At 35.8% G+C, this 18,803-nt stretch overlaps 1 pseudogene; it reads left to right on the top strand.

The window, feature by feature from the left end:
• The first annotated feature begins 11,055 nt into the window (after window positions 1-11,055).
• Window positions 11,056-11,732, top strand: LOC114215196 (olfactory receptor 5D3-like; annotated as a pseudogene).
• The last annotated feature ends 7,071 nt before the right edge of the window (window positions 11,733-18,803 follow it).

Raw genomic sequence — 18,803 nt, 5'->3', positions numbered from 1 at the left:
ATGTGTCTGTTTTTGTGCCAGTACCATCCTGTCTTGCTAACTATAGCTTTGTGATATAGCTTGAAGTCTGACATTGTGACTCCCCCAGCTTTGGTTTTCTTTATCAACATTCCTCTTGATATTTGGGGTCTCTTCTGGTTCCATTCAAATTTTTGGATTATTTTTTCCAGCTCTGTGAAAAATGTTGATGGTAATTGGATAGGGCTTGGAATTGAATATGTAGATTGCTCTGGGTAGCATAGACATTTTAACAATATTTATTCTTCCAATCCATGAGCATGGAATGTTTTTCCAACTCTTTATGTCTTTCTAATTTTCTTTTATAAGTGTTCTGTAATATTTAGAGTATAGATCATTTATCTTTTTGGTTAGGTTTATTCCTAAGTACCTTATGGTTTTTGGTGCTATTGTAAATGGAATTGATTCCTTAATTTCTTTTTCTTCAGTCACATTGTTAGTGTATAGAAATGCAACTGATTTCTGTGCATTGATTTTGTATCCTGCCACATTGCTGAATTCCTGTATGAGTTCTAGCAATTTTGGGGTGGAGTCTTTTGGGTTTTCCACATAGAGTATCATGTCATCTGCAAAGAGTGAGAGTTTAACTTCTTTACCAATTTTATTCTCTTTGTTGTCTGATTGCTGAGGCTAGGACTTCTAGTACTATGTTGAACAACAGTGGTGAGAGTGGGTATCCTCGTCATGTTCCTGACCTTAAGGGAAAGCTCTCAGTTTTTCCCCATTGAAAATGATATTTGCTGTGGGCTTTTCATAGATGGCTTTTATGATATTGAGATACGGTGATCTACACAAGCTCTATCCATCTATTCCTACACTGTGGAGAATTTTAATCAAGAAAGGATGCTGTACTTTGTCAAATGCTTTTTTTCTGTATCAATGGAAAGAATCATATGGTTCTTGTCCTTTCTTTTATTAATGTGATGTATCACGTTGATTGATTTGCAAATGTTGAGCCACCCTTGCAGCTCAGGAATAAATCCCACTTGGTCATGGTGAATAATCCTTTTAATGTACTGTTGGATCCTATTGGCTAGTATCTTTGTGAGAATTTTAGCATCCATGTTCATCAGGGATATTGGTCTGTAATTCTCCTTTTTGATGGGATCTTTGTCTGGTTTTGGGTTCAGGGTAATGCTGGCCTCATAGAACAAGTTTGGAAGTTTTCCTTCCATTTCTATTTTTTTTTTTAACAGCTTCAAAAGAATACATATTAGTTTTCTTTAAATATTTGGTGGAATTCCCCTCGGAAGCCATCTGGCTCTGAACTCTAGTTTCTTGGGAGATTTTTGATTACTGCTTCAATTTCCTTGCTGGTTATGGGTCTGTTCAGGTTTTTTATTTCTTCCTGTTTCAGTTTTGGTAGTTTATAAATTTTCAGGAATTCATGCACTTCTTCCAGATTGTCTACTTTGTTGGCATATAGTTGCTCATAATATGTCCTTAAGATTGTTTGTATTTCCTTGGTATTGGTCTTGATCTCTCCCTTTTCATTCACGATTTTATTAATTTGGGTCTTTTCTCTTTGAAAAGTTTGGCTAGGGGTTTGTCAGTCTTATCAGTTCTTTCAAGAACCAGCTTCTAGTTTCATTGATATGTTCTACTGTTCTTCTGGTTTCTATTTCATTGATTTCTGTTCTAATCTTTATTATTTCTCTTCTTCTGCTTGGCTTAGGCTTTGTTTGCTGTTCTTTCTCCAGCTCCTTTAGGTGTTAGTTTAGCTTGTGTATTTGAGACTTTTCTAATTTTTTGAGAAAGGCTTTTATTGCTATGTACTTCCCTCTTAGGACCACCTTTGATGTATCCCAAAGCTTTGGAACAGTGTGTTTTCATTTTCATTTGTTTCCATGATTTTTTAAATTCTTCTTTAATTTCCTGGCTGACCCATTCATTCTTCAGTAGGCTACTCTTTAACCTCCAAGTGTTTGAAATCCTTCCAAAGTTCCTCCTGTGATTGAGTTCAAGTTTCAAAGCATTGTGGTCTGAAAATATGCAGGGAATCATCCCAATCTTTTGGTACTGGTTGAGATATGATATGTGACCCAGTATGTGATCTATTCTGGAGAATGTTCCATGTGCACTTGAGAAGAATATGTATTTTGTTGCTTTAGGATGAAATGCTCTGCATATATCTGTGAAATCCATCTGGTCCAGTGTGTCAATCAAAGCCCTTGTTTCTTTGTTGATCTTCTGCTTAGATGATCTGTCCATTGCTGTGAGTGGGGTGTTGAAGTCCCTTACTATTATTGTATTATTTTCAAGTGTCTCTTTATTTTTTTTATTAATTGGTTTATATAGTTGGTTGCCCCCAAGTTAGAACCGTAAATATTTATAATTATTAGATCTTCTTGTTGGATAGGCCCTTTAAGTATGTTATAGTGTCCCTCTTCATCCCTTACTACAGTCTTTGGTTTAATATCTAATTTGTCTGATATGAGGATTGCTACCTCAGCTTTCTTTTGATATCCATTAGCATGATAAATTGTTCTCCACTCCCTCACTTTCAATCTGGGGTAACTTAAGGAAGGTCTCAGCTATGATTTGTTCAAATATACCTTTGTCCTTCTGTTTCCTTCTTTCTTCTTCCTCAGGGACCCCAATAATTCTAATACTGTTTAACTTTATGGTATTGCTGATTTCTCAAAGTCTCCCCTCATGGTCCACTAGTTATTTTTCTCTCTTTTCCTCAGCTTCTTTCCTTTCCATCACCTTATTTTCTTTGTCACTTACTCTTTCTTCTGTCTCATTTATTCTGGCTTCTAGAGCATCCAATTTAGACTGCATCTCAATTAGAGCATTTTAATTTTGGCCTGATTAGATTGTATTTCTGCACTAAGAGATTCTCTAGAGTCTTTTCCTCCTTTTTCAAGTCCACCTAGTAACTTTATAATTTTTGTCCTGAATTCCAGCTCTGATATTTTATTTATATACATATCAATTAGATCTGTGACAGAGAGTATTATCTCTGGTTCTTTTGTTGTGAATTCCTTCTTTTAGTCATTTTGTTCAAGAAGAATGGATGAATGAGGGAACAAAATAAAAATATCAACCCAAGTGAAAGACACACTAGATAAATTTGAAGAAGTCAGAAACTAAAAAAGAAAAGAAAAAAAAAAGCGAGGGGAGAGAATATAATTTCCCAGGTGGACAAAACAGGGTGATCCACTTGGCCCTGGATGTATTTTGGTTTGTTTGTTAGAAGACACTAAGTCCCAAAATTGTAAAGAAAGCCAAACTTATATATATATATATATATATATATATATATATATATATACACAAAAAATGAGCACAGTGAAAGGAAGCCAAAAATGAAGAATATACCTATAAATTGTAAATGTAAAAAATGAGAGTTAAAAAAAGACAAAGACAAAGAGCTGATAAAACAAGAAACTAGTTGAAAAGGAAAAAAGAAAAAAGAAAAGGAAAATTTTGAACTGAAAGGTAAATGAATCATGAGATAAAACCTCGAATTCTATATATTACTTTCCCCTAGCCCTGGAGTTTTGTGGTCCTGTATACTCCATAAACAGTATTCACCTGTTGTTTCAGCTGGTCTTCTGGGTAAGGGGCCTCCTGAACTGTTTTTTGGGAGTCTTTGCCTGGGCAGAGTTGCACTGCTCCTTGCCAGGGGCCCAGGCTCAGGGTAGGCTGCTTCTGGTTGCTCTATATGGCTTTTGTTTCCTGAAGTCTTTCTTCATCTCTTTAGAGGATGGAAAAAAAAAAAATTGGCCACACTCTGATCTCCAGCCCTGGCTCTGAAACAATCCTGGTTCCCTCTCTTTAGTAAACCCTCAGGGATAAGCCTTCAATTTTGTGTGTGCCAAACTCTGCAGGTTTCTGTGGTGCATGCCTGCATGATCCTCCCTGGGGAAAGTGAAGGATCACCAAGTTTCTGCCCTTTGCAGAGCCCCCACAGAGGGAGCTATCACCCAATCATGACACCATTGGAGGTTTATGGTGATCCCAGCTGAGAGCCCACTCCCAGACTCACTGACAGTAACTGGTTTTCCTACTCTGGTGCTTGGGAACTCTGCAGGCTTAGGCATCCCTGTTCATGTACAGAAAAAAGGCTACAAAGAAAGGCTAAAATTCTTGGTAGCAAGAATTTTAACAAAATGACCACACATCTGTAACCAACATAGAGATCAAAAAGCAGGACGTTAACAAAACTCAGAAGAAAAAAAAAACTTGAACTTTTTTTCATTCATTATCTTTCCTTTCACCAAAATAAAATTCAAATTTGTAATACCAATATTTTACCTTTTTTTTTAACTTTATATAAATGAAACTATATCGAACATGTCTTTTTATTTTTTTTTTTAAATTTTTTGTATCTGGCTTCCTTCGATCAGCATTGTTTATAACATTTATTCATCTTGTTGTTTACAAATTCCTTTATTCTCTTTGATGTATAGTACTCACTGAAAAAATATACTCCAAATTTTATCCATAAAAATGTTGATGGGCGCCTGGGTGGCTCAGTTGGTTAAGCAACTGCCTTCGGCTCAGGTCATGATCCTGGAGTCCCGGGATCGAGTCCCACATCAGGCTCCCTGCTCGGCAGGGAGTCTGCTTCTCCCTCTGACCCTCTTCCCTCCTGTGCTCTCTCTCTCTCATTCTCTCTCAAATAAATAAATAAAATCTTTAAAAAAATGTTGATGGCTTTCTAAGTTTTAGAAGTATTATAAATAATGACATTTTGAAGAATCATGCAATATTGTTTGGTGAACATAAATATATTTCTGTTGGTTATATACCTGGGTAAATTTTTCTGGTAAATTTTGCATGTGTTCATCTATTTTAGATATTGTAAAAATGTATACAAAGCAAACTGTCTAAAGAAAGCTCATGCAGTTATAATAATATAAGACATTATAGATTTTAAGTAAAATAAAATTACTAAAGATAGAGGATTATTTCACAGTGATATAGGGATTTACCTAACAAGAAGAGATTACAGTTGAGTTTCCATGCACTCAACAATAGGTCTTCAAAATAAGTAAAGAAAACAAATCCAGAGATAGAAGAAATAGACAAGCCCTTCATCATTGTGTGGGATTTTAGCATATTTTTTTTAATTAATGAATAAACAACAATATGATGTCTAATAACATGGAAGTTCTAAATGACATAATTTGCATATTTGACTCAGTTAACTTTTACAGAATATGACTCCCAACAAAAATAGAACACATGTGTTTCTCAGTGCACATAGAAAATTTATCACAAGTGAGCATTTGCTGGATTATAAAGCAAACAACAACAAATTTCAAAGGACTCAAAGCAGTCAGAATATTTTCCGTGAGAACAAAGAAACTAATTTAGAAATCACTAATTTATTCCTTAATTTTAACTTTGCTGAATCTCTTTGCTTATGAGTTTCTCTGGTATATAGAACAGTGTTGGATTTAACTTTGTCATTAAATCTATCAATATGTTCCGTTTCCATTCTGTAATAATGTCAGACTTGATATTTTACATCATATACATGCATATATATGTGTGTATATATATATATGTATGTGGACATGACACTCGTGTATATATAGATAAATGTTTTTTCACCATTTATTTGTTTTGTTTGCTTTTTGTTTTCAGGAAGGTTTGTATTTTCATAAGGATTTTTATCTTTATAATAAAATCCTTATATATTATTAATACACTTTTGATTTGTGTATTTACTCATTACAAGTAAATTGCAATAAACTGTTAACATTCTTTATTCCCCAAACTCTGCGATTGTGTAAGTGATCAAAAGCCAACAGACATTACTTCTAGCTCAAAATTAATAAATGTGAAAACAAAGATAAATGTGAGTCAGTGCTTGAATGTGGTCAAGTGATTTACCATCTTTGAACATTTATTCCTTTATCTCTAAAAGTAAGGTATGTGGAATGAACAATCTTCAAGGTATATTCAAGCTATGAACATGTTTTCTATTTGTTTCTCCTACTCTCTTTAAAGCAATTAATACAGAGATTTGAGTGTCTTGATTTAAATTATGGTATCACCCTGCCATCTAGTGGATATTCTATTTGTTTCACTTTTAAGAAAAAGAAACACTCTATTTTGACTGTATGAGATTGAGATATTTATATGTTAAGACACGGCAGCATCTTAAATAATAGATATATTATTCTTTCCATAAACCCAAGTTATAAAATGAAAAATAGAATAATAGCTTTTTTTAAGTTTCAGTAATAAATGTAAACATTGAAAATACTGTTGCCACATTTGGAAGAGTGATGCAAACTGTTATTAGTTTAAGAAAATCAGTGGTTTTCATAGAAAATGAAGCTCACCATATAATGTTAAATTTTTAAAAGGATAATAAACAACATAACTATATAATATGATACTTATTGTATACATTTTATATCCAAATACACACTGATAAATATATAACCTTATGGAGAGGGAAATCCACAAATACAACAAAGATTAAGCATATTTATATCTGGATTATTGCACAGCAGCTGACTTTTGTACATTTCTGTATTTTACAGGTATTTCAGGATGTATCATCTGGTTCAACATTTTTAAAAGACCAACGGAGGGGCGCCTGGGTGACTCAGTCAGTTAAGCATTTGATCTCAGGGTTGTGAGTTCAAGCCCCATGTTGGGTCCATGCTGAGCATGGAACATACTTAAAAAAAAATTAAAAATAAATAAACAAATGATCAATGTATTAAAGTTCATGATGAAATGACTCCCCAGTCTTCAGAAGAAATCATATATGGCCAAAATATCACATGGGACATTACTTTATCTAATTGCTGTGTTTGTGCCCTCCAAGGCAATATCAATGATATTCTCGAGGGTTGACATCCCTAAGGTCTTGGTGGCATATATGTAGGATAAGTTTCGTATTAGGATTCAGCTTTTTGGTCTCCCTTTCTCTCTGTCGTCTCTGAGTTTATTTTTTAATAGATTAGAGGAAAAAATCATTTCCCTGAGATATTCACTATAATATACTGTAGAAGTCTTTTACTGTTTTTTCAGGTTTGTTACTTTTTTTTTTTAAGTTGAATTCTCAGCAGGAAGTTTCCTGGAGTCTTTTAATCACAGCAAAGAAGTGTCAGTAAATGAATAAGCCAAATTATTCTGCACTCACGTGAGCTGATTCATTCTTATTTTATTTTACTTTAGAAAGAAAATAATGCGTTCCAATAATTTTGCAAGAGACAAACACATGTATAAATTTAACTGTCCTGAGACTTAGTTCAGCTAAGTAGAAATACTCAGTTCTTTATCTTTAACCACATTTATTCACTAACCTTTATCACTAGGGAGTATTTTTCAGTTTTTCTGGATCATGATATTATCTGTCTTTATAAACACAAATTAAATTTTAATAACAATAAGAATTATATGTTGTAATATATCATTTGTAATATGTATCGTTCCTCAGAATAATTCTCAGAAGAAAAACAATTTTGAAGATATAACCCACATTTTATCATTTTATAGTTTTTAAATTGTCCCTTACAGTGCTAAGTACATAGTGGAGATGCAATGAGAAAGCTTGACAGATGTCACTGGAAAGGAGGGAGAAAGTCTGCACAGAATTTTGTGCTGTCCTTCAGCTGAACATGGTGGACACCTCCTATAGCTAAATGGAGGACTGTGAACTTTGACCCCAAGTCTGTTGGTATAAACACACAGTGCGGGAGATGGAGTGGAAAGCTACATGTGTGGAAGAGAGATGTGTGTTTAAAAAAAGAATGAGCTAAATATATATCAGAAATTATCTTTTTTGTTGTTTTTTAATTTGAGTATAGTTGAATACAATGTTACATTGGCTTAGTTTCAGGTGTACAACAGAGTCAACATCTCTGTATGTTAGGCTGCGTTCACCACAAGCATAGTTACCATCTGTCACCACACAACACTATCACAATACCACACATGGATGGAGCTAGAGGGTATTATGCTAAGTGAAATAAGTCAGACTGAGAAAGACAAATACCATATGATGTCACTCATATGTGGAATCCAAAAAAAAAAAAAAGCAAATGAGAAACAAACAAACAAAAAGCAGAACCAGATCTATAAATGCAGAGAACAAACTGATAGTTGCCAGAGTGAAGGGCTGGGGGTGTGGAATAAAATGGGTGAGGGGAGTGGGAGATACAGACTTCCAGTTATATTTATCTTTGATGGTGATGATTCTCCTCTCAATCTTGAGCTGCTCAGACTTTCTTGCCACAGCCATGTGGAACTAATACAGATTTTGGAAGAAGTATGTTTGGTTATGGAATTTGTACTTAACGAGTTTTATATTATATTGAAAAATATTTTTAGGAAATGATAAATGTGGTGGAAGATTAAGTCACGAGTATCAGAGAACTCTTAAAAGAGCAACTGGAGAAGAAAAAGTGCAGGGGTGTGGGAAGAATATCTTTATATATATGCTTTCCTGCATACTTTTCAGGGCAGAGGAGGATAAAATCGTAACAACTGAGTGAAAACCACAGAGACTTTAATTTCAGCTCATAATAAGACATAGAAGGTTCACAGAATTCTGTGTGGAATGGTATTCCCTTCTATGCTTTGTGCTATTTTAGGATTTCAGGAAGTGGTCAGAAAGTGGCTTTGAGAATAACTAATTGCACTGGCAGAAAAAGTCAGTTCAGTCAGTTTGGAGGAGTATGGGATAATTTAAGAAAAGAATCCAGTGCTTCCTTTCTTTCCCCAAGTGTCCTCATTTTATGCTAATTAAGGAAGTTTAAGTCCCTTGGGGTTTCACTGTTTCTACTTGTTTTGTAGGACTCAAGGTGTATCTCAGTGCACTGTGTGTGATGCTGATTTAATAGGCAAGCCTAAGGTTTTTAGCATTATTATAAGCTTTTACCTCAATACATGTATATTATATGCCTAGAGTTCACTCGTTCACATGCTCATATTTTATTTATTCAGTAAACGTTATTGAATACTCTTGCTTTAATGTCCCAAATTTGCTTTCACAAATTTATTTTGATGTGGAACAGACAATGAAAAAATGGTAAATGATTTAAAAATAAGCAAAATACAAGTATGTTACAGATGTGGATAAAATTTGCATTTTTGAGGACTTACACTTTTTGATAATGGCATGGAGAGTATGACCACGGCCATGAGTAAAGGATCAAGTAGAAGTAAAATTATTATAAGAGATCAAGAAATTAAGAGAAAAGGGCATTAGAAGGATTATCTTTATGTTTATGAAACCAGCTCAATGCCAAAAGGAAAAAAAAAATTCCTAACCAAATAACAACCACACTGTATACTTCAGGAAGTTGTGGCCTATCTTTGGAGGTTTTGTGGTAGACTAATTGGAGCATGATGATAATATGGTAGAAAGATCTCCAGCATAATAAAAATAGTCTGTGCATATTATGATTAAGTCTGTTTCTTCACACATTTTGCTAAATACCTGATGTTGCAATACACCAAGAAAGGGTAATAGATTTTTACAATTTTCCATAATTAGGTAAATGTGGTTGATCAAGCACATAGTTATTCATCTGCAGGACATAGCTAAAACTTGGGGAGAGAAATGTGTGACTGAGTATAAGGTTACTGGAAAGGGAATTAAAAAATAATTACAGCAACAATAGTAAAAAAAATGTAACTTGGACATTTCTCTGGGTCATTAATTTTCTCTTGAATTCTAAGTTTTCATAGTTAAACAGGTTAGGCAGGGAAGAGATTGTAGAAACTTATGGATTTCCTCCAACACAAGCGTTTTAACTGACCTCTGATTCATGAAAAAAGCTAGACTGGTCCTGATGAAGTCAGCTGCCTATGAGGATACTGAGTCTGATCATTTGAAATATATCAAAGAAAATTCTATTTTTTCTTCCTCTCTTGACTGCCTTACTTTATTATTCTATTTGCACAAATTTCATATTCATCTTGTAATGATGCTATTAATAATTCTAGCTATTTTTTTGTATTTATTTAAATTCCAGCTAGCTAACGTACAGTGTAATATTAGTTTGAGGTGTACTATTTAGTGATTCAACACTTACATACCACACCCAGTTCTCTATAACTCTCCTTAATCCCCATTACTATTTAACCCATCCTCCCACCCACCTTCCCTCTGGTAACCATCAGTTTGTTCTCTGTAGTTAGGAATGTGTTTCCTGGTTTGCCTCTCTTTTTTTCCCCTATGATCATTTGTTCAGTTTCTTAAATTCCACATATGAGTGAAATCATTTGTCTTTCTCTGACTGACTTATGTCACTTAGCATAATATTCTCTAGCTCCATCCATGTTGTTGCAAATTGAAAGATTTCATTCTTTTTTATGGCAAGATTTCATTCTTTTTTATAGCCAAGTAATATTTCACTGTATATAGATCACATTTTTTTATCCGTTCATCAGTCAATGGACATCTGGGTTTGTCCCATAATTTGGCTACTGTTAATAATGCTGCTATAAACATCAGGGTGCATGAATCCCTTCAATTTAGTATTTATGTATCTTTGGGTAAATACCTAGTATTTCAATCACTGGATCAGAGGTTAGTTCTATTTTTAACTCTTTGAGGAGCCTCCATATTGTTTTCCAGAGTGGCTGCACCACTTTGCATTCCCACCAGTAATGCAAGAGGGTTCTCCTTTCTTTGCATCCTTACCAACAGCTATTGTTCCTGTTTTGTTAATCTTAGCCATTCTGATTTGTGTGAGGTGATATCTCATTGTAGTTTTTATTTATATTTCCCTGATGATCGGTGATGTTGAGGATATTGTCATGTGTCTGTTGGTCATCTGTATGTTTTCTTTGGAGAAATGTCCATGTCTTCTTCCCTTTTTAAAATTAGATTGTTTTTTGGGTGGTGAGTTTTATAAGTTCTTTATATATTTTGGATACTAACACTTTATCAGATATGTCATTTCCAGCTTTAAAAATAAAGGTTGAAATCAAGTATTTTCTACAATATTATTTATGGGTAATCACTAAGTTTCTCATCATTTCCTCATTTTAACCTATCTTATCCAGATTTTGCTTCTCATTTCTCTGAATCAGGTTTCTTGTTTTGTCCACAGGAACCAAGAAAACCAGAGTGCTGAAGCTACTTTCATTCTCTTGGCTTCTCAGAATATCCAGAACTCCAAATGCCTTTGTTCCTGTTATTCTTTACCATCTATACAGTCACTGTGCTGGGAAATCTGGGCATGATCATGATTATCCAGGTCAATCTCAAACTCCACACCCCCATGTACTACTTCCTCAGCCACCTGTCCTTTGTTGATTTCTGTTACTCTACAGCAGTTACACCCAAACTATTAGAAAACTTGGCTGTGGAAGACAGAACCATCTCCTTTATAGGATGCATCATACAATTCTTCTTTGCATGCATATTTGTGGTGACAGAAACATTCATGTTGGCAGTGATGGCATATGACCGATTTGTGGCAGTTTGTAACCCTCTTCTCTACATGGTTGTCATGTCTCAGAAGCTTTGTTCCTTGTTGGTGAGTGCATCATACTCTTGGGGGTATCATCTGTTCTCTGACTCTTACCTACTTTCTACTGAAATTATCCTTCAGAGGAAATAGTATCATAAATAACTTTGTCTGTGAGCATGCCGCCATCATCTCTGTGTTTTACACTGTGGTCATCCCCATGCTGAACCCACTGATTTACAGCCTCAGGAACAAAGATGTGTGGAGACAGTCAAGAAGTTAATCAATGTTAAATTGTTCTGTGGTAAAACATAAAGCCACAGTTCTTTTTGAGAGTATTGGTAAGAGTTGTTCAATAGTATTATCACACATAAGTCTATGATAACTTTTCAATTGACAGTCCACTATCTGTTCATCTAATGTTTAGTAAAATAACTTTAAAATTACATATATTAGGGATAAAAGATCAGACTACTTAAACTGAGTTTTTGATTCATAAATTGGAATACAAGTGTTTCTGTGTCAATATACATGACCACATAATTGCTCAGGCCAAATTTTAGTCCAGTTTAAGTCATGTGAAGTGGGAGATTTTTGAGATGGTTTGAAGAGATATGGCTAATCACAAGGGAGTTTACTTCTTCCTTTAAAGTAGAACATTAAAAGCTGTTCAACATAAAAATCTAAATTTCTAAAAACAAAAATTATATTTAATTCCACAATAACCGTCTTGGTATTGGAAGATTCCCAGAAAAACAAACATAAATAAGAAATATATCTCCCTAAAAGATCCATAATACAATCTAATTTATAATTGGTAGTATAACCAATTATAAAATATTTCCTATGTACCAGCACAAGAAAATAATATACATTTTAGAAATATATGCCCATCAGTCTAGTTTTCTATTTATGTCAATGTGGTTGTACTTTATTCATTTTTTCAAAATTGTATTGGAATAGTTTTAGATTCATTCTAAGTTGTAAGAAATGATATAGAGAGATCCCAAGAATTTTTTACCCAGTTACCCCTACAATCATATAATACAACATCCAGGTTATTAATAATGATACAATGTACAAATCTTACCCAGGCATCAATTATTTGTTGATGAAAAGAAACAATCATAAATTCCAGAGGGTTGTAACAATAGCCATCTTTTAGAAGCTGTGACTTGACTAAAGATCACTGCTGATACCGGTGATACTAGGTGAGGGTGATTTGCACGTCAACATTGAGCTAACCAGATCAGCTGAACTTCAGTTTACAAGCCTGTATGTAGGTCATCTTTATTGGACTATTTGGCTAATGGTCTTTGTTGTAAGTAGAGTCACAATAAAGTATGCAAAAAGAAAAGCATATTTTAAGTACCTGTTTTAGTCTCACCTGTTAACATTTTATGAGTTAAAGCAAATCACATGGCTAAGCCCAAAGTCAAGGTGTGAGAAAGGATCTGGCTTTTGTGAAACTGTTAAGTTATAAGTCAACAGTCAGGATATAGGAAGAAGTGAAGAATCTGGCTCAAAATCTACCAAAGATTGATTAAAACATTTACCTCCTTGAACACATTCTTCCTTGAAAATACCAGGTAACTTTATGGCATACAGGCATATAACAGATAACTCATGACTGGGGTAGGTTTCACCCAAGTTTTCTAACAGTTAACAGGTCACTAGATTGCTCTAAGCAAATAACTGATTGGGATTAAATATAAGAACTCCCCTTTTCTTTTGTGCCTTACTAATCATGATTAAGATTTGAAGCGAAGAGTAGGGAGATGTCCATGTGTGGTTGGTCTAATTCAACCATTTAAACATTACTTGTTTCCCTCCATTATTTAGAGTTTTATTATCATAGGGAAATTAAGTGCTCTTTGTCATAATGTTTTATGCTGAATCAGGTATCTTATGTAATTAAGGATATATAACAAAATTACCAACACTCATATCACCATAGTAACAAAGGTACTCTTAAAGTGTGTGTGTGTGTGTGTGTGTGTGTGTGTGTGTGTGTGTGTGTGTGTAGTTTAAGAAAGATCTTTTAAGAACACAAAGATAAGTTAGGGGCTTGAGGGATTATCATGGAATATTTGGTATATTCAGTAAGGTCTCTAATATTAAAAATTAGAATATATTATTTTAAATGCTGATTTTGAAGTTATGCAACTTGGAGTTTGGTACTTTAATTAGTTTTCTGTCTTTTAGTGGAAAACAAAACAAAAACAAGAAAAAATGAAGTGTTGCAAAATCCTTTTAGAACAGGATGTTCTTTTATTTTGTAAATGTTCTTGCATATGCAGTTTATTTACACAAATATAATGCAAAATGCTTTTCAATAAACCTCAGGTTGTACTTTCACCCTGAAATTTGACATTCTAACCTTGAAGCTAAACATATGTTAGGTAATATACTAGTTCACTAATGGTTGTGTTAAGTGATGGTTATGGGCTATTTTTTTTCTACCAGTGGATTTATATGCCACTCTTCCTTTAAAATTTTGGATGCAGTAGGCATAAGTGTGACTTTCTCTTCTCCAAGGCCTGTGGCAGAAAGGTCAATATTTAACACTATTTTCTTTCTTTCTTAATATGTGGCCTAGAGAAGGAGGTACAGGAATGACATAGATGGACTTAAAATCTCAGCACTATGACCTCTGTGGCTGGACCTAAAGAATACAGCTGGATCTATAGCCAAGATCAGGTTAACTAACATATCCCTACTCTCCCAAACCCCTGCTGAAGGCAAGCATATAAGCATATCACAAACAACGTCTTAATGGTTGAATGTAAAAACATATATAGTATAATGTTAAGTGTGCTTCTATATAAAGCCATGTAGAAGCACATAAGCAAAAGTAAGAGACTATAAAAAGAATTATCATAACAACTATAATTATGCTCGGGTCATTGGGATAGACAGGACCATAATTTTTTCATGATTCTAATAAGTGTAATGTCTATACAGGCACAAATTATTATTATTATTATTTTATTTTACTTTTGAGAGAGAGAGTGCAAGCAGGGAGGGGCAGAGGGAGAGAGAGAATCTTAAGCATGCTCCACATCCAGCACAGAGCCCAATGTGGGGTCGATCTTATGACCCTGAGATCATGACCTGAGCTGAAATAAAGAGTTGGATGCTTAACTGGCTGAGCCACCCATGTGGCCCCTGGGCAAATTATTTTTTAAGAAGTAAAGATCAATATGTCAATGATTTAGAAGAAATTATAGTCCAAGTTGCAGAAGAGGAAGTTCCCTCTAATTATTTTGTTTGTAGCTCATGACAACACACACTGTCAGGATTATCTGGGATCTATGTCCCCAAGGTTAGGTACTTAGAATAAAACAAAGACCATCATGGAGTACAGTTTCCAGGTCTGTCTACTCCTGAAGGACATCTCTATACTCCCTCCAAAATTTCTTGACCATTGCAAAAATGAAATTTCTTGATATCTTTATTGAATGATATTTTGTAAGAATCATCAAACTTCTGATCAAAGAACTGAAACATTTAAACAGAAATTTCAATTTTGAGACTTTATGCAGCTTATTCATACAAGCAAAGACGCCTTCAATAAAAATGCATCAGGAAAATCTGGCTTTTGGTGAGTTGATTAAACCTACATCAACATCATTCTGATATGAGGGAAAATGGAATCCAGCACATTGTGGGCAGGAGCAACCTATGTGAGCTGAGTAACAGCAATATCTACTTGGTTTACGTTTATATTCAACCAGCTGCATTCTGCTTGCATTATCCCCAGGACTATTGTCCTGAACTTCAAAATATGTCTCCAATTGCTAAGCTAAACACATTAGGGAGTCATAGAAGAAATGTTAAACATAAGTGTTATCCTAAATAAGTGACATTCTTCAGGGAAAAAGCTAATGCACACACATACACGCACACCTGCATATACACACATGCACATACATGTAGCAAATGTGTAGCATTGCACAAACATTGTGGTAATGTGAGTGGAAAGAACATAGAGTAAGAGAAAAGACATTTAGATTAACCAGCAGTTTTCTTGGGAGAGCCCTGTGGTATCTCATAAAAATGGCAACACAATATAAAATAAGGGTAAAGTTGCCATTTCAGAGGGATGAATGGTAGAAGATTAGAAGATACAAATGTTTGTTTTTGTACAATAAAGATTTAAAACCCTGCTATTCTAACCCATCCCCCCACGAGGGCACGTACTGAATGGAGCACTGGGTGTTATATGCAAACAATGAATCATGGAACACTACATCAAAACTAACGACATAATGTATGGTGATTAACATAACATAATAAAATTTAAAAAATAAAAAAATAAACCCTACTATGAATGAAGCAGTATTGTAGGTTATACAATGAAGAAGGATGTGGTTATACAGTGCGTGGAGATATTAAAGACATCTAAGAAGAAGAGTTTCAATTTGATTCATTTAGTATAAAATGCCCTCAAAAATATTTACACTGTTGCATTCCAGGCCAAGTGAGAGTCAACAAAAATTAATCTTACAGATTGGACTGCAGTTTGACAGCACAGTTGGAAATCTTATATCCAAAGGAGTGGATAGTGGATATAGCGGAAATGAAGAGGGAGGTACGCTTTGACTATTTCCCTCTTTCCAGCTTTCCCTGATTGCCTTTCTCACAATCACAGATACAAGATGGCAGAAAAGTCAGAACGAGTAGGCAGGGTTAAGAAAGCAAAGGCAAGCAAGATGGCGGAGGAGTAGGAGACCTAGATTTCATCTGGTCTCAGGAATTCAGCTGAATAGGGATCAAACCATTAAGAACACCTACAAACTCAACAGGAGATCAAAGAGGAGAGTAGCAACAACTCTCTGAACAGAGAAGCGACCACTTTCTGGAAGGTAGGACGTGCGGAGAAGTGAATCCGAGGCGATATTCGGGAGGATAGACAGCGGGGGAGAGGGCCTCCGTCGGCCGCTTCTGACAAGTGCTAGAGCCGCGGAGCACAAAATCGGACCTTTTAGAAGTCGGCTCCGCTGAGGGACGTCGCTGCAGTGGCTAAGCGGGGGGTGGAACCCTCGTGGGACAGTGTGGTCTCAGGACCGTTGGGATCAAGAAAGACCAGGGGTGCCTGAGTGCAGCAGAGCTCCCAGGTATCGGAGCGGGGAAGCCGGCTGCAGAGACGGAGCCGAGGCGGGGGCTCTCAGCTCGGGGTTGCCATAAAATGTGATCGGTGACAGTCGGGCCACTGCTCCTCCAGCAGGGACCCAACAAGCGGCAGAGCCGGGGAGACTCCCGTTCCTCCCCTGGGAGGAGCGGTGTGGGAGCGCACCGCAGGGATCTGCTGGGTTTGGAGACTCCACACGGGGTCGGGTGCCAGAGATAGAAACGCTCAGTCACAGGCCGGGTGAGCACGGAGTGCGCCCGGAGACCTGGGGAGATGGGAGTGACTGCTTTTCTCTGGGGGCGCACTGAGGAGCGGGCCCTGAGTTCTCAGCTCCTCCGGGTGGAGACTGGGAGGCCACCATTTTCGCCATGGTCCTCCAAAGCTGTACTGAGAGCTTGCAGGGAACAAAAGCTGCTGAGAGGAAACCTGAGCAGCTTGCTTAGCCCCGACCGACAAGGGCAGGGCAATTCGGCCTCCTGCAAAGACATTTGGAAACCACGGCAACAGGCCCCTCCCCCAGAAGATCAGCAGGAACAGCCAGCAAGCCAAGACCAAGTTTACAGATCAAGGAGAACAGGAGAACTCCAGCGCTAGGGGAATACTGCACATAGAATTCATGGCTTTTTTTTAACCATGATTCATTAGTTCATCAAAGTCAGTTTTTTTAACTGTTTTTTTTAATTTTTCTTTTTCCCTTTTTCAACCAACATCTTATCAATCCCTTTTTAATGAAAACCATTTTTTATTTTTCATTTTTAGAGTCATATTTTATCCCTTCATAGTAGTTACCCTTATTTTTGGCATATATATATAAGTTGTTCTCTCTTTAAAATTTTGAGATACAGTTTCTTCTAACAGATCAAAATATACCCTAAATCACTAGTGTATGACTTTGTTCTAGTCTCCTGCCTGATCACATTCTCTCCCTTTTTTCTTTTTCTTTTTTTTTAAAGCTTCCTCTTTCTTTTTTCAAACAAATTATCTTATCAATTCCTTTTATAAAATCTTTTATAATTTTCATCTTTACAGTCATCTTCCATCCCTTCATTGTATCAACCCTTATTCTGTACATATGTGTCTTTCTTCCTTTAAAATTTTAGGAGGCACTTTTTTCTAACAGACCAAAATACGCCCCAAATCTAGTGTGTGGCACTGATCTATGAACTAGCCTGATCATATTTGATCATATTCTGCTTTTTTTATATTGTTCTGTTTTTGTTTTTATCTTTTTATTTCTTTTTTTTTCTCCTTCTTTTTCCTTTCTTTCCCTTTCTTTTCCCCTGGTTTCAGGTCTTTTCTGATTTGTATAGAGTATATTTACTGGGGACCTTGTTAACCTGTTAGCATTTTGTTCTCTCATTCATCTGTTCTCCTCTGGAAAAAATGACAAGAGGAAAAAAATCACCTCAGCAAAAAGAACAAGAGGTAGTACCGTCAGCCAGGGACCTACTCAATACAGACATTAGTACGATGTCGGACCTAGAGTTCAGAATCATGATTTTAAAGATACTAGCTGGGCTTGAAAAAAGCGTGGAAGTTATTAGAGAAACCCTTTCTGGACAATAAAGAACTAAAATCTAACCAAGTCGAAATCAAAAAGGCTCTTGATGAGGTGCAATCAAAAATGGGGGCACTAACTGCTAGGATAAATGAGGCAGAAGAGAGAATCAGTGATATAGAAGACCAAATGATGGAAAATAAAGAGGCTGAGAAAAAGAGAGAAACAACTACAAGATCACGAGGGCAGAATTCGAGAGATAAGTGATATGATAAGACGAAACAACATTAGAATAATTGGGATCCCAGAAGAAGAAGAAAGAGAGAGAGGGGCAGAAGGTATACTGGAGCAAATAATAGCAGAGAACTTCCCTAATGTGAGGAAGGAAACAGGCATCAAAATCCAGGAGGCACAGAGAACCCCTCTCAAAATCAATAAAAATAGGTCAACACCCCGACATCTAATAGTAAAACTTACGAGTCTCAGAGACAAAGAGAAAATCCTGAAAGCAGCTTGGGAGAAGAGATATGTAACCTGCAATGGTAGAAATATTAGATTGGCAACAGACCTATCCACAGAGACCTGGCAGGCCAGAAAGGACTGGCAAGATATCTTCAGAGCACTAAACGGGAAAAATATGCAGCCAAGAATACTATATCCAGCTAGGGCTCTCACTGAAAATAGAAGGAGAGATAAAGAGCTTCCAGAACAAACAAAAACTAAAGGAATTTGCAAACACTAAAACAGCCCTCCA

Source organism: Eumetopias jubatus, unplaced genomic scaffold (genome assembly GCF_037043125.1).
Source record: "Eumetopias jubatus isolate StellerSeaLion01/CBP00866 unplaced genomic scaffold, mEumJub1_p1.0 scaffold_13, whole genome shotgun sequence".
Taxonomy (NCBI): domain Eukaryota; kingdom Metazoa; phylum Chordata; class Mammalia; order Carnivora; family Otariidae; genus Eumetopias; species Eumetopias jubatus.
This window is presented reverse-complemented; position numbering and strand designations above follow the sequence as displayed.